The sequence below is a fragment of the Schistocerca nitens genome, chromosome 1 (assembly GCF_023898315.1).
Source record: "Schistocerca nitens isolate TAMUIC-IGC-003100 chromosome 1, iqSchNite1.1, whole genome shotgun sequence".
Taxonomy (NCBI): domain Eukaryota; kingdom Metazoa; phylum Arthropoda; class Insecta; order Orthoptera; family Acrididae; genus Schistocerca; species Schistocerca nitens.
The window spans coordinates 782,804,143-782,821,112 of NC_064614.1; positions in this window are offsets into that span (position 1 = coordinate 782,804,143).

A 16,970-nucleotide genomic window follows, 5' to 3' on the forward strand; every position below is an offset into this window, starting at 1 on the left:
TTTCGCACAACATAGAGGGTCTCGAAAAGCTAATACTACAGATAATGCCAGAAGTTAAAAGAATGTGTAACAAATCACATGTGAAAATCTACATTTAGCAATGTAAAACTTTTACGATACATCTAGTAATGTAAATGTCTTGGCATCATAATAGGACAAAATAATCAAACAACACTGATTAAAAGTGAACCACACGTCATTACTATTCAGGATACAACGCAGCGACAACAAAACACGTTTTCGTGATTGTGTCAGAAACTTGTATCAGAAAATCAACATGAAAGCGAACCGTAAAACCTTGCCGCTTACTTTACTTGGGTCAAATGGTTCAAATGACTCTGAGCACTATGCGACTTAACTTCTGAGGTCATCAGTCGCCTAGAACTGAGAACTAGTTAAACCTAACTAACCTAAGGACATCACACACATCCATGCCCGAGGCAGGATTCGAACCTGCGACCGTAGCGGTTGCTTGGTTCCAGACTGGAGCGCCTAGAACCGCACGGCCACTCCGGCCGGATTTAATTTACTTGGCTGATTCGAATAACTGTGTAACAATGTGAATTAAGTATGAATCTTTAACAGACAATAGGCATAGCAATGATGTCAGCAGACGTTTTCACGGAAACTAATCTTGCTATTGTAGAGCTCGTATAAAAGACACGGCGAAGTGCAGAATTCCTCTGTTTCTCACGCACCGGTTCCAGAATAACAGACTTCTGAGATGACTCTGCACAAGTTGAATTGAGTTCCTGCTGATTCCGGCGACGTCGCACCCGAACGGAATGTCGCAGTGCTGTGGCGGTCATTTAAAAACAAGCAACGGAAGAGCGGAAAGACCGATGCATCGGAACGCAAAGTAATCCGCGAGGAGGCCTGCGTGCTTCGAGAATTTCGGTGACGCATGTCCGTGCTGCTTCGTAGCGCGCCTGATCCAAGTTTCAGGAAGATGCCGTTACCACATGAAAAGTTAGCGTCGCTGCTGCAAAATTTTACTATGTTCGTGTGCTACTAAGGTGAAAATTTATTTCACTACGTATCTGTACTTTCGATCGACTTCTACGTACACATAAAAGAGGTGTTTTTTGTGTGAGTCTGTGTGTGTATTAGGAACTAATGACTGTTTTTTATCATTTTAGATTTTGTGTCTTCTGTACGTGCCTATGCAGCCATCTCGTCTGTGGGATGTTAATTTTCACGATACGAACGTAGGAAAAACACACCATCCAATTTCCGTGTGGAGAAAATCTCTCGCAGCCTGGAACAGAACCCGGGCCCTTCCGTTAGCAATCCGCCGCGCTGACAACGCAGCTACCGAAGCGGACAATGTCTGTATTTGGATCTGTATTTCAGATTGTGTGCTACTTAAGTGCAAAAGAGTGTGACCTGTATCTGTATTTGCATTTGTATCTCTAATTGTTTGTCTTACTTCTATTTGTGTGTTTTTGTGATCAAATGTAAATATGTTTGCATTTCTGTCTATGCAATTAAGTCTATTTTGTATTCCAATTTATTATTAGATTTTTAATGAACGTGTGTCCGAAATTTTGTACCTGTGTTTGTATTTGGTGCTGTATTTCTATTTTGTATTTGATGTATGTTCGTGTAGTACGTACATACAAAAAATAAAAAAAAATACGTATCTATCTGGGTGTCTGTTTTTCGACCAGTATATGCGTTCGTTTGCTCTTTACGTGCAGAAGCGATCTGTACCTGTATTTGTATTTAGATTCACTTTTTATCATTATTTGTGTGTGCTTTTCATATCATTACGTTTGAATTTGTATATGTATTTGTCTGTATTTCGCATTTGTGCTTGGAATCAATTTTTAAATGTTTGCTGCGTTCTAAATTTTGTATCTCTTTTTATTTGTACCTGTAATTTCGTTTTGTGTTTGGTATTTGTATATGTTGCTTGCAATTACATTTCCCGTACGGAGTTTGCTAGTCTTCCTTCGGGCGCCTCCCCAGGTGTTCGATTGGGGTATGCGCCCAAAACGTGGCGGGTAGCGGGAAAACAAAACTCCCGAGGCGGACCAAAACCAGCACTAGACGATAGGTGGAAGCCGTACAAAAGGTGGAAGGAAAACCTCAAAGATACACATCGGTGCTCCAGGTCGGAAGTACACGGAAAAGCGTCGTCAAATCACTGGCAGCTCAACTAATGCGAAGGAAGCCTGGGAAGTTGTTGGCCGGCCGTAGTGGCCGTGCGGTTCTAGGCGCTACAGTCTGGACCGAGCGACCGCTACGGTCGCAGGTTCGAATCCTGCCTCGGGCATGGATGTGTGTGATGTCCTTACGTTAGTTAGGTTCAACTAGTGCTAAGTTCTAGGCGACTGATGACCTCAGAAGTTAAGTCGCATAGTGCTCAGAGTCATTTGAACCATTTGGGAAGTTGCTAGTGATTATAATGCTTATGAACATTACAATGATCATAATAAAGCTAACACGTCTGAATGTTTTTTCCTATCTGTTATGACTATAAATGTAGACAATGAAGTAATTTGAGTTCTGGGAACAATCACCTCAAACATTTCTCGTCTGAGACGTGCCGCTAAAAATGCTGCTGTAGGTCAATACGTGTGTTCGTCTAAATGACGGCCTTCAACTCCACGCTATGCAAGCCTCATTCTCAATTACAGTGTTTTCGTCATCTACATGCTTTGATCGGTAGTAACCATGCTTGCTTGCTTTACTACTACGCAAAGCATCTACGTAAGAAAAAATAAAGCTGTCACGTCCTCACAACGTTTCTTTATACTTAAAAAGTATGCGAATTTTCAACGTGGTCCGAAAAGAATTCACTGCTGTACAATAAAATCAAGTAGCATCCTACCATTTCTGATAAGTATCATGAATAGGTTGTGGTCCTCTTTATAAGCAGAAACAAAAAAACTCAAATCTTTCGGTGTAGCTTCTAACACTAAATCGGCTATTACTCTTTTTGTCTATTAATCCGTATGAGTTCATCTCTTCTTTAGTAATTAACTTACTACTTAACAATCTAACAACTTTCTTTTTTTACGGTTTTTAAGTTTCGCTTGTAACAGACAGACCTAATCTGTTGCGGAAAATAAATTAGAATTCCTTTGCTGCATCTGTAACGCTTGTGAAACTATTCTACAGGACATTCTCGCCTTTACCTAACCTGTCAACCAACAACTTCACGGAATAATTAATTGCTACATAATCACGCTACTGCTTTCTTCTGCTGTCTCGGTTATGTACGGCAGCAAAAAGCTGGTTGTACGACTGAATTCTGAATTACGACTGACTTATTCCGCACCAATTGGCATGAAATTATTCCTCTGCGTAAATGCTGTAAATATAAGACGATATGGTAACTAAATTCCAGTGGCTCTGAGCACTATGTGACTCAACATCTGAGGTCATCAGTGCCCTAGAACTTTGAACTATTCAAACGTAACTAACATAAGGATATCACACACATCCATGCCCGAGGCAGGATTCGAATCTGCGACCGTAACGGTCTCGCGGTTCAAGACTGTAGCGCCTAGAACCGCTCGGCCACCATGGCCGGCTAAGTACCACATGGTTTGCAAAATATTTATTTAGTTAAAAGGGAGGGACAAAACTCCGAAAACATCAGAGACACAACACATTAAGATATCTAATACGGCGTAGCAAAAACTTTGTCATTCAAAACAGATTCCAGTCGTCTCGGAGTTTATAATTACATGTTCTGTTTGGTCTCCAAAGGAATGTTATGGTATTCTTGCTACAATTAAATGTCAGATGAAGGTAACGATGATGGACGTGAATCGCGATCACGTGCCTTTCTCTCCGAAGTAAGCTGCAAAGGCTAAGTTTTACCGTCATCTGCTGTGGTTGCCAGGGGACATGCGACATTACATCCACGTGCTCAAAAAACCAGTCCTGAACGATGCGAGGTGTCGTCTTGGTACACAGGATCACCAATGGTAAACAAATGTTATATGGGATGGATTTTATCAGCCACAATGGCAGCGTAGCCCTTGGCAATAATACGTCCTCCAAAAGTACTCATGGATGACCAAATCATCACCGAACTCCTGCCGCGTTTCACTTTGCCAAAAGCTGTAAACAACATGCAACAAGAATCGTCCGGCCAAATGGCTTCCTTCCGTTACTCCACAGAGAAGTTTATACGCCTTCGGTCCTACGTTTTGCTGTTGCGGACATTTGCTGCATTGATGAGTGGTTTTGAAATTCTCTCTCTTGTCCTGCTGTACCTTACTTCTGGAGTTCCTTAAGCGTTGTTTTGGTGCTTAGAGGGTTCGCGTGTGCAATATTCAGTTCTGCACTGACTTTTTCAATTGCCTTCCTATTCTTCGTCTTTATTATGATCTCAACACACGCTTTCGTTCACGCTGTGACTTACCGGATGATGTTTCGCCACTTGCGCTGTATGCGATTTGATTCTTCGGTATGGTTACACTTGAAGCCCTACTCACGTGGGCTACCTTGCCTGATGGTGCAAAGCACTCACCATACTAGCACTAACAATTAGCACACGTTCGAATTCACCTATTTCCGATGTAATGCACTCACACTACACAAAACAGTTTCCTGACCACGACTAACAGCTCTGACGCACTAAGGGCATGACGCAGGTGCCGTCCGTTTTCAAACTGAACAGCGCAACCTGCAGGCTTGGCTAACATCTCAATTTGTGTTCACTCATGCACTTCTCACAGTATTTCCATATTTTTGGCCAACTCCTGTATATATTTACTTTCCGTTACCTCTTTTTGTTCAGCTATTTTCTATGTCTGTAACTGCCACTGTGTCACCACCAAATGTAATTCAGTTTGCCTTTTCACTGATGCATTGGTTTTATTCACTGTGTAACGGTTTTATAGCTTCCTCAGTGGTTTATTGGATGTAGGAGCAATGAATATACCTGCCTCTCTCCACTCCTAATGTTAGTTATCAGTTTCCTTACACACATCTTCCACATTCAAACAAATATACGTCATTTTACCAATACCTTACCAATATCACGAAAGATTAATTTTATTGTCCTAAAGCAGTTATAGTACTTCGAATAAGTAGTAGGACTGATATTCGTGACAAACCTTGAATTCGGTATCGGTTTCTTAGTCTCTCGCCCACGAATTGCGTGGAGTTGCCTAGTAGCTATAGTTGAATTCTTTTATCTTGGCGGGTCGCGCATGCCCGCCCAGACGCGGGAGATTGCTGCGTTGCCAGTTGCACACGACGCACGCGCCATAGTATAGCATAGTTCGCAAGCTTACGTTTAGGGGGGAGCGCGCAGTTCATGACGTAAAGCCACCACGGCCGCATTAACCCTTTCGCTGCTACAGACACGTGCTCCCCGCATTCCGCTCTGTGCGCGATTTTGTCACTGCACTGCTCGCCTGTGCTGACACATGATATTCCGACTGCTTTGACACTCTTATCATTCGATTTCACAAAAACAATTTGGCCCAAAAGTTAGATTTTTACACATCTTCTTTACTGATACCTTCCCCCCATAAATGACTTACTTTTGTTTCGATGTTCAACCCAGTTATTGCGCAGCATTAAATGTAGTAAACCATTGCACGAAATTTTGAAGAGTTTGCAGAGGTAAAAGTCCATAGCGTATACTTTCCGTATGGTCGATTTTAGTTGCCACAATGTTGAGAATGAAATGTGGACAAGATACCTAAATTTCATATAAAATTTACTGTATAACGATTTCTCATTTAATTTAAGTACCACATAGGTGTCGTATGTAATATTGAGAAATATTGCGTCTTTCGCGACTGTAATAAAAGTTTTATTTACACCGGGCGCGTTTGGCTTTATTTCAAAGCACTTCAATCAATGAAAGGTATGGCACATACTCAATGGTACTCATGTTGTCTTTCTTGTTTTTGTTCCACAGTCGCAGTTTTACCAATTATATTGAAATATATTCCTCTTCTGCGACTGTAATAAGCGACTTATTTAGACCAGACGCGTTTCTCTCTTTTGAAGCATCTTCAGTGGACAGTATTTTGTCTCCTCCATTGTCAAGTCACCTTTCGTAGTTTTGTGCTGCGGTAACACAATATTCAACGTTTGTGTCGGCTGATCAGTGTTTTAGCAAATAAATGCTGTAAATTGCATTCAAACGAATAAAATTCGTGAAGTAAGACACTTCGAAATTGTTTTTAAATAAAGAAAATATTCAGTACCACACAAGGTTTGAACTAATCACCTTACACTTACTAACCCAACGCCTTAACCGTTACGCTAACGCGGCTCATCCAACAATGTTACTCCATGAGTAACTATAACAGGTCACGCAAAATACTGACAAACACTGTTGGTATGACTATGAATTGCTCACACTTCGTCGAAGTACAATAGGAAAGAAACAGTTACTGCTGTTCTTTATTGTGAAAAAGCTGTTCGTGAGATTGATACAAACACCTTTCCTTGCTATCGCCTGAATTAGGAGTCTTATTGCTTGTTTGGTTTAATGAATTAATAGAATATGAAGCAATTGGTATAAAGAATGCTTTTTCCAAACTTTCTATAAAAGAAAGTCTGCTATCAAGACATTGCTTTTGTTCTATTACTTTATTTATAACTGAACGTTTCTAAAACTGAAGACACTCGTCCGTGCTCTGTTCTGCAGTCGAGATCTGGCAACGTCGTTCTCTGTTCATTGGCTGACTGTGTTTTGTGACGTCAGATGCGCAGAACGAACCTAAACTCGGCCGCCAACATAAATGACGCGCACTTTAGTAACAACCACTTTCGCCATGACGCCGCCTGCGACGAGTCGTGGCCTACACTCTACAAGTCATGAAAATTGTAGGGGAGCCAAACTGGTGCTCGACCACTCAGTCCCGACCACGGGTTCTGTGAATGGTCGATGCTGGGTCCAGGGTAAGCATATCTCTTTCTACTGTCACCTAGAAGTGCTCCTCACTAAGTCTGAGGTCTTCTGGTGTTGGGATGTGGACAACTGGGTTGGAAGGTGGCAGTAGACATCAGGCCGTGGAGTATTCCTCCATATGATGCACCTAAGTGCGACGGTTTGGCACATTGCCTTGCAGCAGATTCAGATAGTTTCAGTACTGTAGGCGATAGAAACGGTCGCCATGTTGGAGGTGTAACTCCCGGTATAGTACGGGCACAGGTTCACGTGTACGTGGTAGTTTCTGTACCTCATGGCCAACGAGAGGCTCTAGAGTCTACATGTTATGGCTCTTTACTGGTTTTTATTGTCCGAAACTGCACTGGAGAAATATTTGTTGCGGTGTTGTTCATCTAGTCGCTGAATGTCACTGAAGTATCCTTACTGCTGGATAACTTTCAACGCACAGTTAACGTTCAAGGACCTTTTCCTTCTGTGAACTAACGAAAGCCGGCTTTCACCTGGGAACTTCCACCAAAAGAATTTATTTGGGAATAATAGAACTATTATACAAAGAAAGAATTTTGTTAATTGTATAAACAATTAGAATTTAATGTTACTCAGGGCACAAACTGCTTTGTCCCCCTTCCAAGGTTTTATTATTAAGTGCCTCAAGCCATAATCAGAAACAGGTCTTTCATAACCAAGCTTCCCACTTACTGTAGGGTTTTCAGTTTGTAGGGAAAGCCCTAACAATGACAATTTTCTGGGGAGAACTTATTTGTCACTATGATTTGTGAAACTATTGAAGTTCTACAGCATGCTCTGGAGCTTTATAGCAAATACTTAGGGGCCGTTAATATTTAGCTCTCAGTTTCACATAATTTTCGACCCCTTATTCGTTGTTGCTTTTATATATACCAAGAAAATAGATTGCAATCTTTACTGAAATCTTTACTGCACCAAATTATTAGTTTTTGCTCCTACATTGGGAGTGTGTGAACATTAAACATTTTTCAGAACTATGTCATTTTGCAATCGTCCTTTCATCCTAATGTGTTTCACACTTTGTAATTCTATTGAATTCTCCACCCTTTTTCATCAACTAAATACCAATTGCACGTACTCACACCTCATAACTTGCTAACTAAGTCTGTGCATGGAAAAGTTAATTCTAACGTACCTTAAGACACTTTAACCTTCAACATAAATAGTAATGTTACATGTCCGTTTTGTTAGCTACTTCATTTTCTCGCTAGCTATTTTATCGTTTTCAAAATACATAATACTCATTTTCAACTATTTCTGAGATACTAAGCCAGCCAGCTTCTGTACATATCGATTCTGATACACTCACAAACTCTTTGCGTAACCACTGTATCGGGAAGCCTACCTCTCGTGAGCCGTTGGCTCTCAGGCCATTACGTTGTAATGTCTCTTGCAGCGGTCTCTGCGCGATAATTTCAGAAATTTTATAAATTATATAACTCAGAACATACCTCGAAATATTTCTTCTTATCTTACCGATTATCAATGCAAAGTAGTTTCAAGCCCAACTATTCCTTGGAGCGTCCATTTACTCCATGAATAGCTTCTCAGCTGTCTATGTTTTCTCTTATGAAAAGAATGAAGGAATTCTTGCCGAAGAGTCGTGAAAGATGGAGAATGTATATGTATGTATTGTTGAGCTAGTCGCCATCTTGATGAGATTCTGTATGAGAAGGATTTTAATACATGAACTAAACTAAAGTAAGTGTGTTCGCGTATTATTTAACTGATTATTATTGACAGTGTCTGCTTACTACGCTGTGTTGCACGGGATCAGTGGGGAACGTCTGATTTACACTGGACGAACCTGCCGTTTTGTATGCTCAAGATATCCAGTTACTTCAAATATATAGCCTAACACGGTCTTACCAGCAGATCTCCGGTCTTCCCCACGTGATCACCGAAAGTTAATAATTATTACAAATGTTTTCAGGAGATCGACTGACAATTTTCGTCGCACCGAGACTTCGAAATTGCTTCACTGCCTTATGGAATTTAAGTTAAGCTCAATTTAATCAGGATAGAACAGTATTGAACTGTGTGAATGTGATAAGCCTGCTTTGTGAATGAAAATTCCCTTAACATACGCATGTTTTTACTATCCTGATCAGTGAAGCTAAATCAGGCCGGTGTGAGAGAGGTTTTTAAATGTTAGATTCCACAGAAAAATATTAAAACGTGCCTTGGTCGTAGACACGCTATGTACCTTCCTCGTTCAAAGGCTGAGAGCAATTACTGAGCCGTGGTGGAGATACTACCGATTCCTGCCCCTGTTGGGTTATGATCTTTGACGAACTATCGGCAGTTTGCTACCCACACGTGGAGGGGAGACGTTTTCTCTGGCCTTCATTGGCAGAAGTGGCTTGCAGTGCATCATGGTTACGCATTATGGCCGAGGGACTCGTGCACCGATACGGTTCGCTTCTAGGTGTGTAGCGGATGTGTTTACCTCCTGTGAGGTTCCTGCCCCTTCGTATGAGCCGTTCGTTACTGCTTCTGCGGGAGGGATCCTGCAACTCTGAAGCTCGGACTCCAACTACTCTGCCGTTTGTAAAATCTGAATTGTCACAGCAGAATTACGTGATATTACTTTTTTATAATAAATAAATTGACGCTAAAAGTAATATATTAAATTGTGTCCAGCAACTTACCACTCCACCACCTAGCTCCATACCACTTCAACAGTAGCAGAACGTGGTCGCGTTTGGGTGGCAGTTTTACGATCCTGAGCTTAGATGAGGAAAAGTTGCCTTACTTGTGTACATTGTTGTGTTCCTTTTGTTTCAGATATCGTGATATTCTACTCGAACAAGGCGTAGCTGCAATATGGCGTCGTGATATAAGATGTGCCAGTGCGAGGCAGCGTGACAGATTTAAGTAAGCATTTATGTCGTGCATTGGACTGCCATCCGGTTATCACCGCAGCCGCAGGTAATGAGTTAGGTGGCACCTGCACTGCCTGTGTTAGCGTGTTGTCAGGTGTCCAGGCCTATATCTAACTTTTTCAAGGTAGTGCTCCTACATGTGCACAGCTTTTCAGAATATAAGCTGATTTGTTGGGTAATCATATTCAAGATTTGTGTCTTGAGTATTTGTCGAGAAAACCTATTCAGTTACATTTTTGTTCGTTATATTGCGAAGGTACTGTAGAAGTGTAGTGTAGAAGGTAGTGTAGGCTTAGTTTAACTGAAACAGACGTTGTTATTGGTGTTATGGAAGGGATACGACCTGACGACCAGTCACACATTCTTTTCACAAAGAAACCCAAAATTTTCTGATTTAGGTAGGGTAGTGGCCAGCACAGCAAATATTCATTTTGGTAATGAGAAGCGCGAGGCTAGTCGGTGTAGAAGAGAGCCGCCGGTAGAAATGGGCGTCCCACAGCACGGTGCATCTGAGACGAGGCTAACAAATGAGAGAACTTGTTATTGGAATCAGGCAGTCCACTTGGTATGCGATAGCGCGGTACCACGTGGAAGGATAAAGCAAAGCTGACGCAAGGAAAACATGTCCAACTCTAAAAAAAATAGGTTGGGTACTAACACGTGTAGTACGGCTGAAGCTATTTCACTAGCTCTCTTATCAATCCTTTGTGCTACCCTGAATCACGATCCTGTATGTTCCCTGCTCCTCTCGGGTAGTAATTTACCTTTGATTCATTTCAGGTGGTGCAACCATTTTGTTATTATTTTTGAATTACCTCAGTTGCACAAAGCAAATACACAATGTCAGTCAGTCAAGAGGGAGCATTTGGCGATAGTGGGGCAAATTAAAATAAATATAAGAATCTAGGAGCTGTCATGGCCGACCAATTTTATTGTAGTGAGGGGTTTATCCACCCAAGTATTGTTGGAGTGTGATTCTTTGAACACCATGGGTGTATTTTGCATTATAGTAGCAGAAAGTTAATGGGTAATTTGAGCCAGGTGCAATTTATTGATTGTGTAAGCATGATCTCCTCGAACGTTTGTGCAGTGTTAGAACTGATGAGGTACCTTTCAGTTGAGCCCTTTTAGATAAAAAGTTCCTCATTATTTGCTGGACGTGTTAGATGAATTCGTGGATCTCTTCACTGACAACTTAAAGTAACTAATAGGATGAAGTTATTAGTAACTAATAGCATCGGGTACAAAATCGAATTGACTGATCAAACTCCTGTGTGACATCAAATTATAGGCTGACACACCATAAAACGAGAGGGCGTTAATGAAGACCATAGATCAACAGTTTTCTGATGGCGTGATCAGGTTTTCTCTTTTCGTCTTACGAATCCAACATTTTCTTGGCACGGAAATCAATTGTTAAGGTGTACTGGCCAGTGGTTGGTTGTTGTCTCCTGTCTTAGAATCGGTATCTTTACATGACCTTCATAACTTCCTGACGTGGCTCTCAGGAACCCAATATTTATGAAACTTAATTCATGCTTATTATCAGGTCCCGCTGGCTGAAGAGTCTAAGGCTCGTACGGCATTCTGTAGAGATAGGAACCTCTTCAACTGTAACAGAGTATCATTTGGCCTAGCGACCGAAGCACCAGGTTTATCACACCTCTTAGAGTAAATGATAGTGACCTGAAGGTGGATTACTTTTATAAGTATGGAGGTGAAGTTTGAAGGACACCTAAGTCACGTGCGTCGAGTTTTATGTCAACTCCTTGATGCCAGCCTGCGAGAGGATTACGTTCTACGGGTCAGGGCGTGGAATGTCAGAGCCTTGAGCTTGGTAGGTAAAGTAGAAAAACTGAAAAGGGAAATCCAAAGGCTCAATCTATATACAGGGTGAGTCACCTAACATTACCGCTGGATATATTTCGTAAACCACATCAAATACTGACGAAACGATTCCACAGACCGAACGTGAGGAGAGGGGCTAGTGTAATTGGTTAATACAAACCATAAAAAAATGCACGGAAGTATGTTTTTTAACACAAACCTACGTTTTTTTTAATGGAACCCCGTTAGTTTTGCTAGCACATCTGAACATATAAACAAATACGTAATCAGTGCCGTTTGTTGCATTGTAAAATGTTAATTACATCCGGAGATATTGTAACCCAAAGTTGACGCTTGAGTACCACTCCTCCGCTGTTCGTTCGTGTGTATCGGAGAGCACCGAATTACGTAGGGATCCAAAGGGAACGGTGATGGACCTTAGGTACAGAAGAGACTGGAACAGCACATTACGTCCACATGCTAACACCTTTTTAATTGGTGTTTTTCACTGACGCACATGTACAGTCGTGGACAAAACGAGCGAGACCCCTCGCCTTTTCGTTATGCTGATCCGCACGGCTTTAAAGTCTGCTACACAGCATAACAGGCAAGGCGACGAAGTGCTACCAACATACTATGCGCAGGCGTGAAATTGACAAACTATCTGAACTTTTTTAGACTGTATTCCATAATTTGTAAGACTATATTAATGCTGATTAGTGTGTTAAATACAACACGTAAACATAAGACAGAACTGAAAGAACAAACGCTAATTGGTATGAACTGGACAAATAAAAATGAATTTCAACTTATCGAGATGACTTAACTGTTTCAGTAAGACAAAGAACCCCAGATCGTTACGAAGTAGCAAAATATTATCCGCATTCGGCCGCGAAACGGTCTGTGTCAACGTTCAGACCAGTCATACTGGATTACCGTTGCTGACCTACCATGAAAGTGTGCAAATTTAGCAATGCGTGAAGATTCATAACGAAATTCAGTTAAAAATCATTCAGTGCCACGCTTAAGTCAATTCCATTATTGACAGAAGCGGAAAAAGTAGGCAGTAACATGTATGAAATTCTACAAGAGTGTCATATTGACATGCACAGGGCGCCAGTACAGAATAAAGGTAGCGATAAAACGTATTGGGTGCGCGAGAATTTCTTAAAATTGCTTTACTGATATTCTACCTGCCTCCATAGAGATTAGAACCGAAAACAAACCAGACCTTCCTTTCACTATGCTAGCAGACAACCTAGGCAAACAGCCCTCTATTATTACCCCAGACATGAACAAGCAGGCAATTTCGAAATGAAAATCTGCAGTTTCTGTTGCATAGAGCTTTCTGGACTCAAAAACATGAATTTTCATCCTTTATGTCACCGCTTATGTGACGATCATTCGGGATGTTTATCGAAATAACAAATTACTGTTATTAGAGAGTAAATTTTGTAGGATAATTCTGCACCACCCCAGGAAATAAACGGCTACATAGCTGCCAAACGTATTCTGCATTGTTTCGAATTCTCCACTAGACTCGCCACAGCCAGAAAACGTTCATTAGCAGAAGTGTTTCTTAAGCTAGCTAGCAATGAGAATGTTCGTACTTCTAAAACGCGGTGGCATTAATACTGGGATGTGAATTACCACGTGTATAGGCAAATACATTCTATTTGCATTCCTGTAAACGTGATTTGGATCGAAAACGTAGCTACGACTAATATGCTTATGTATCGACAGCAACTAGAACATTTCGAATAAAGAGTAGCGGGTGTTATTTATGCGGCCCTCATCTTCAGTGTTTTCGTTGTTAGGATTTCGTCACCTAAACCGGTAAAAACGGAACCCTACTAGTCTCACTTTCTTGACCGTCTATCGGTCTACCCAACCCTTAAAACCCGTTTACCTCCAGAACGGGTGGACATAATAAGCGGAAATGTATCGCACTTCTTGCTGTAACCGGTCCCATGCTGGTGTAAAAAAAGTGAGCTTCTATGTCAACGCAATCAAAAGATACGACGGTTTATGTAAAGAAAATTTACGCGAAAGGTCAAAAAATGGCTTCAAGAACTATGCGACCTAACTGCTTAGGTCATCAGCCCCTAGACCTAGAACTACTTAAACCTAGCTAGCCTAAGGGCATCACAGACATCTATGCCCGAGGTAGAATTCCAACCTGCGACTGAAGCAGCCGTGCGGTTCGTCACTGAAGCGCCTGGAACCGCTCGGCCACCGCAACGCGGCGAAACCCTACTCACCTCATGTATAATGATAATATATACTGTCTAGTGAGGATAAACTGTATTCTCCAGCAACTCAGATCGTTTGATCACGGAACTTTTACGAAGCTACATTCAAACTTTGTCGAAGTCGTCTGCAATATCCATTACAAACACCCTAGGAACTTCGTATGCGATATCCACTTCTGAAGACGATGGCAGATACTGCAGTACTATAACAAGTAGGTGGGAATTTATTGTTATTGGTCCACGCATGACACTTTATTTCAATATCAATTTAACGCGCCTAGGTGTTTGTATATGCCTGAAACTATTGAACAAAAAGTAAATAAACAACAAACGAGCCGGCCGCGGTGGTCTCGCGGTTCTAGGCGCGCAGTCCGGAACCGTGCGACTGCTACGGTCGCTGGTTCGAATCCTGCCTGGGGCATGGATGTGTGTGATGTCCTTAGGTTAGTTAGGTTTAAGTAGTTCTAAGTTCTAGGGGACTTATGACCACAGCAGTTGAGTCCCATAGTGCTCAGAGGCATTTGAAACATTTTGAAACAGCAAACAACTTCGATGTTTAAATCAAATGAAAGTCACATGTCGTAATTAAAACATAATTTCGTCGTTACATCTACATGACTACATCAACAGGATTTCTTGGCAATCCGGACTGACGTGCCTGGCAGAAGGTTAGGGTTATTTCTCTACCGTCCCACTCATTAACAGTGTGCGGGAAAAAGGACCACTTAAATCTTTTCTTGCGAGCCTTGAATTACATTATTACTATGGCTTCTTCCTGTGTTCCCGAGGAAATACCCCGATCTTGCTGAAACTTCGCTCAGTGAAAGCGGGGACAAAATAAGCGAACACGTGTCTCGGCTTATCTGCTTACACTCTACCGCTTCTGAGAAAACGACGGTCAAAGTTTTCAATGCGCTGTTACTATAGTGTAGACACCTCTTAGCGGGTAAGCATTCAACTGGAGCGGTGGCTCTGCGGCTACCATAGCGATTTCTGAACTTTGCGCTGCGAGTTCGAAACCCGGTTTTTCCTTTTTTTTCCCCTCACTCTCTGAATTATCTACGAATGTTTATTCCAATTTATGTTGAAACACTGTTGTCGTTATTCGTCAGTTAATTTACTGTGTAAAGAAATAAGTTAAAAAGGGAACACACAGTGCGTAGTGGGGCGATCACTCTGTTGTAGAAATAATTCAGAAGCCAAGATCGCTTAAATATTGTTTACTGGATAACCGGTTTCAACACACTAAAGGTGCCATCATCGGATCTGAATGTAGATTAACATTTATAAAATATTTGGTTATAACGATACATGAGGCAGCCCAGATGATGTTAGATCAGCTTGTCTCATTCGTTTATTACTTTTTAATTCATTAATTACACATAAAGTTAATTGGTGAATAATGACAACATTATTTCAACATAACTTAGAAAAAAACATTCGTAGATAATTCTGATAGAGAGGCAGGAAAATAAAATAATTAAAAAACCCAATATGGTATCGAACACGGGAGTCAGTGTTAAGAAGGAACGACGGTAGCCACCGCTTCAATTGCGTTCTCGGCTGCAGAAGGTATCTACACTAGAGCAACAGCGCGTTGATAACTTTGACCGTCGTTTTCTCGGAAACGGTCGAGTGTCTGCAGATAAGCCGAAACACATGTTCGCTTATTTTGTCCTCTCCTTCACTGAGCAAAGTTTCGGGACAATCAGCCTATGACATTTGGCGAGTTCCCCTCGCTCGTCGAGTCGCTTCTTACGCCCGGCGAGAATTATGTATGCCTCCGAGTAAACTGCGCCACCTGGAAACACGGCGAGCGGGGATAAACACGTTTTCCTTCTTATAAGGCAACCTTCTACAGATAATATTCACGAAGTGTTCTTCAGGTTGCCTCAGATATTTCAGAAATGTTTCTTGCCTCAGGCCTGCCGCATATGCAAAACGTAAACATTTCATTTCATGTAATATTTATCAGGATAAGACATGACAACAGTGGACCAGTCACTTCTGAGAAAAATTAGAGATTCTAAGTTGCTCCACTATGTAATGACACGGGCACGGGCTTGCGATCTGTCTTTTATGCCATCGATTTCCGTGTTACACATACTTGGCCACTGCGTTGCGGCTGCCATCTTGGAGGAGGCAGTCTGTTTCCTGCCAGCGCTGTTTCCGCAGCCAATATTAACCGCGACGAATCATTCAGTCAACGCTAAATGGCCCATCTGGCTGAGGCAGACAAGGGCGCTATAATACTCCATGCAGAGGGATCTTCAAATGCCGACTTAGCGAGAACTATGGGTCTTCACAAGTCGACGGTAGCCAGGTGGATCAGACGAAAGGAAGAGAGTGGTAACTTGAATGGGAGGCCTCATGGCCGTCGCCGCAAAACAACGCAAGCTCAGGATCAGCAGATACGCCGTTTCAGTGAGAACCACCCATTTGTCAACGCACGACAAATCAGCAAATTCATGAAGCTTGGAATGAGTTACTTGAATCTCCTAGTTCTGTGGCTCGAGTTGTGGGCTCAATGCCCAACAGACTTCCAGCTGTTGTGGAAGCCAAAGGAGGCTATACGCGATTTTTTTTTACAGACTTATGTTTTATATAATTTCAAGGAAACGCAATAAGTGGAATGGGGACAAACAAATTAATTCACAGCAAGATATGTAATATTTAATTTGATAAGAGAAGAAATACTCACCTTATATATTCATTCAGTCTCTATAAAATACGTGACACACGTGTGTATGCAAGAAGGGTACAAAACAGTTCAGCACAAAATAAAAATGTTGAGGAGAAGCTCCCCGATGAAGACGTAATTGCAGAACAAAGGTTGGGCTAGAAGGAGAGGTAAGGAGGCCCGAAAAAGCAGAACAAAATCAAATACCCAATAGACTTTGAGTAGTTGTCGCAGCAAAGGGCGGTTGGTATATGCAACTGTACAAGAATAGTTTTATTTACTGATTTTTGAGGCTTTATTTTGTGACGGCTAAACAGTGCTGCATCATGAGACCCGCTATTTTTCCACATGTGGCTAAACATCAGAGCTGAAAAATTTTTGAGAGGTACCGAAGTTCTCTGGAAGAGTAAAGTGTTTTAGAC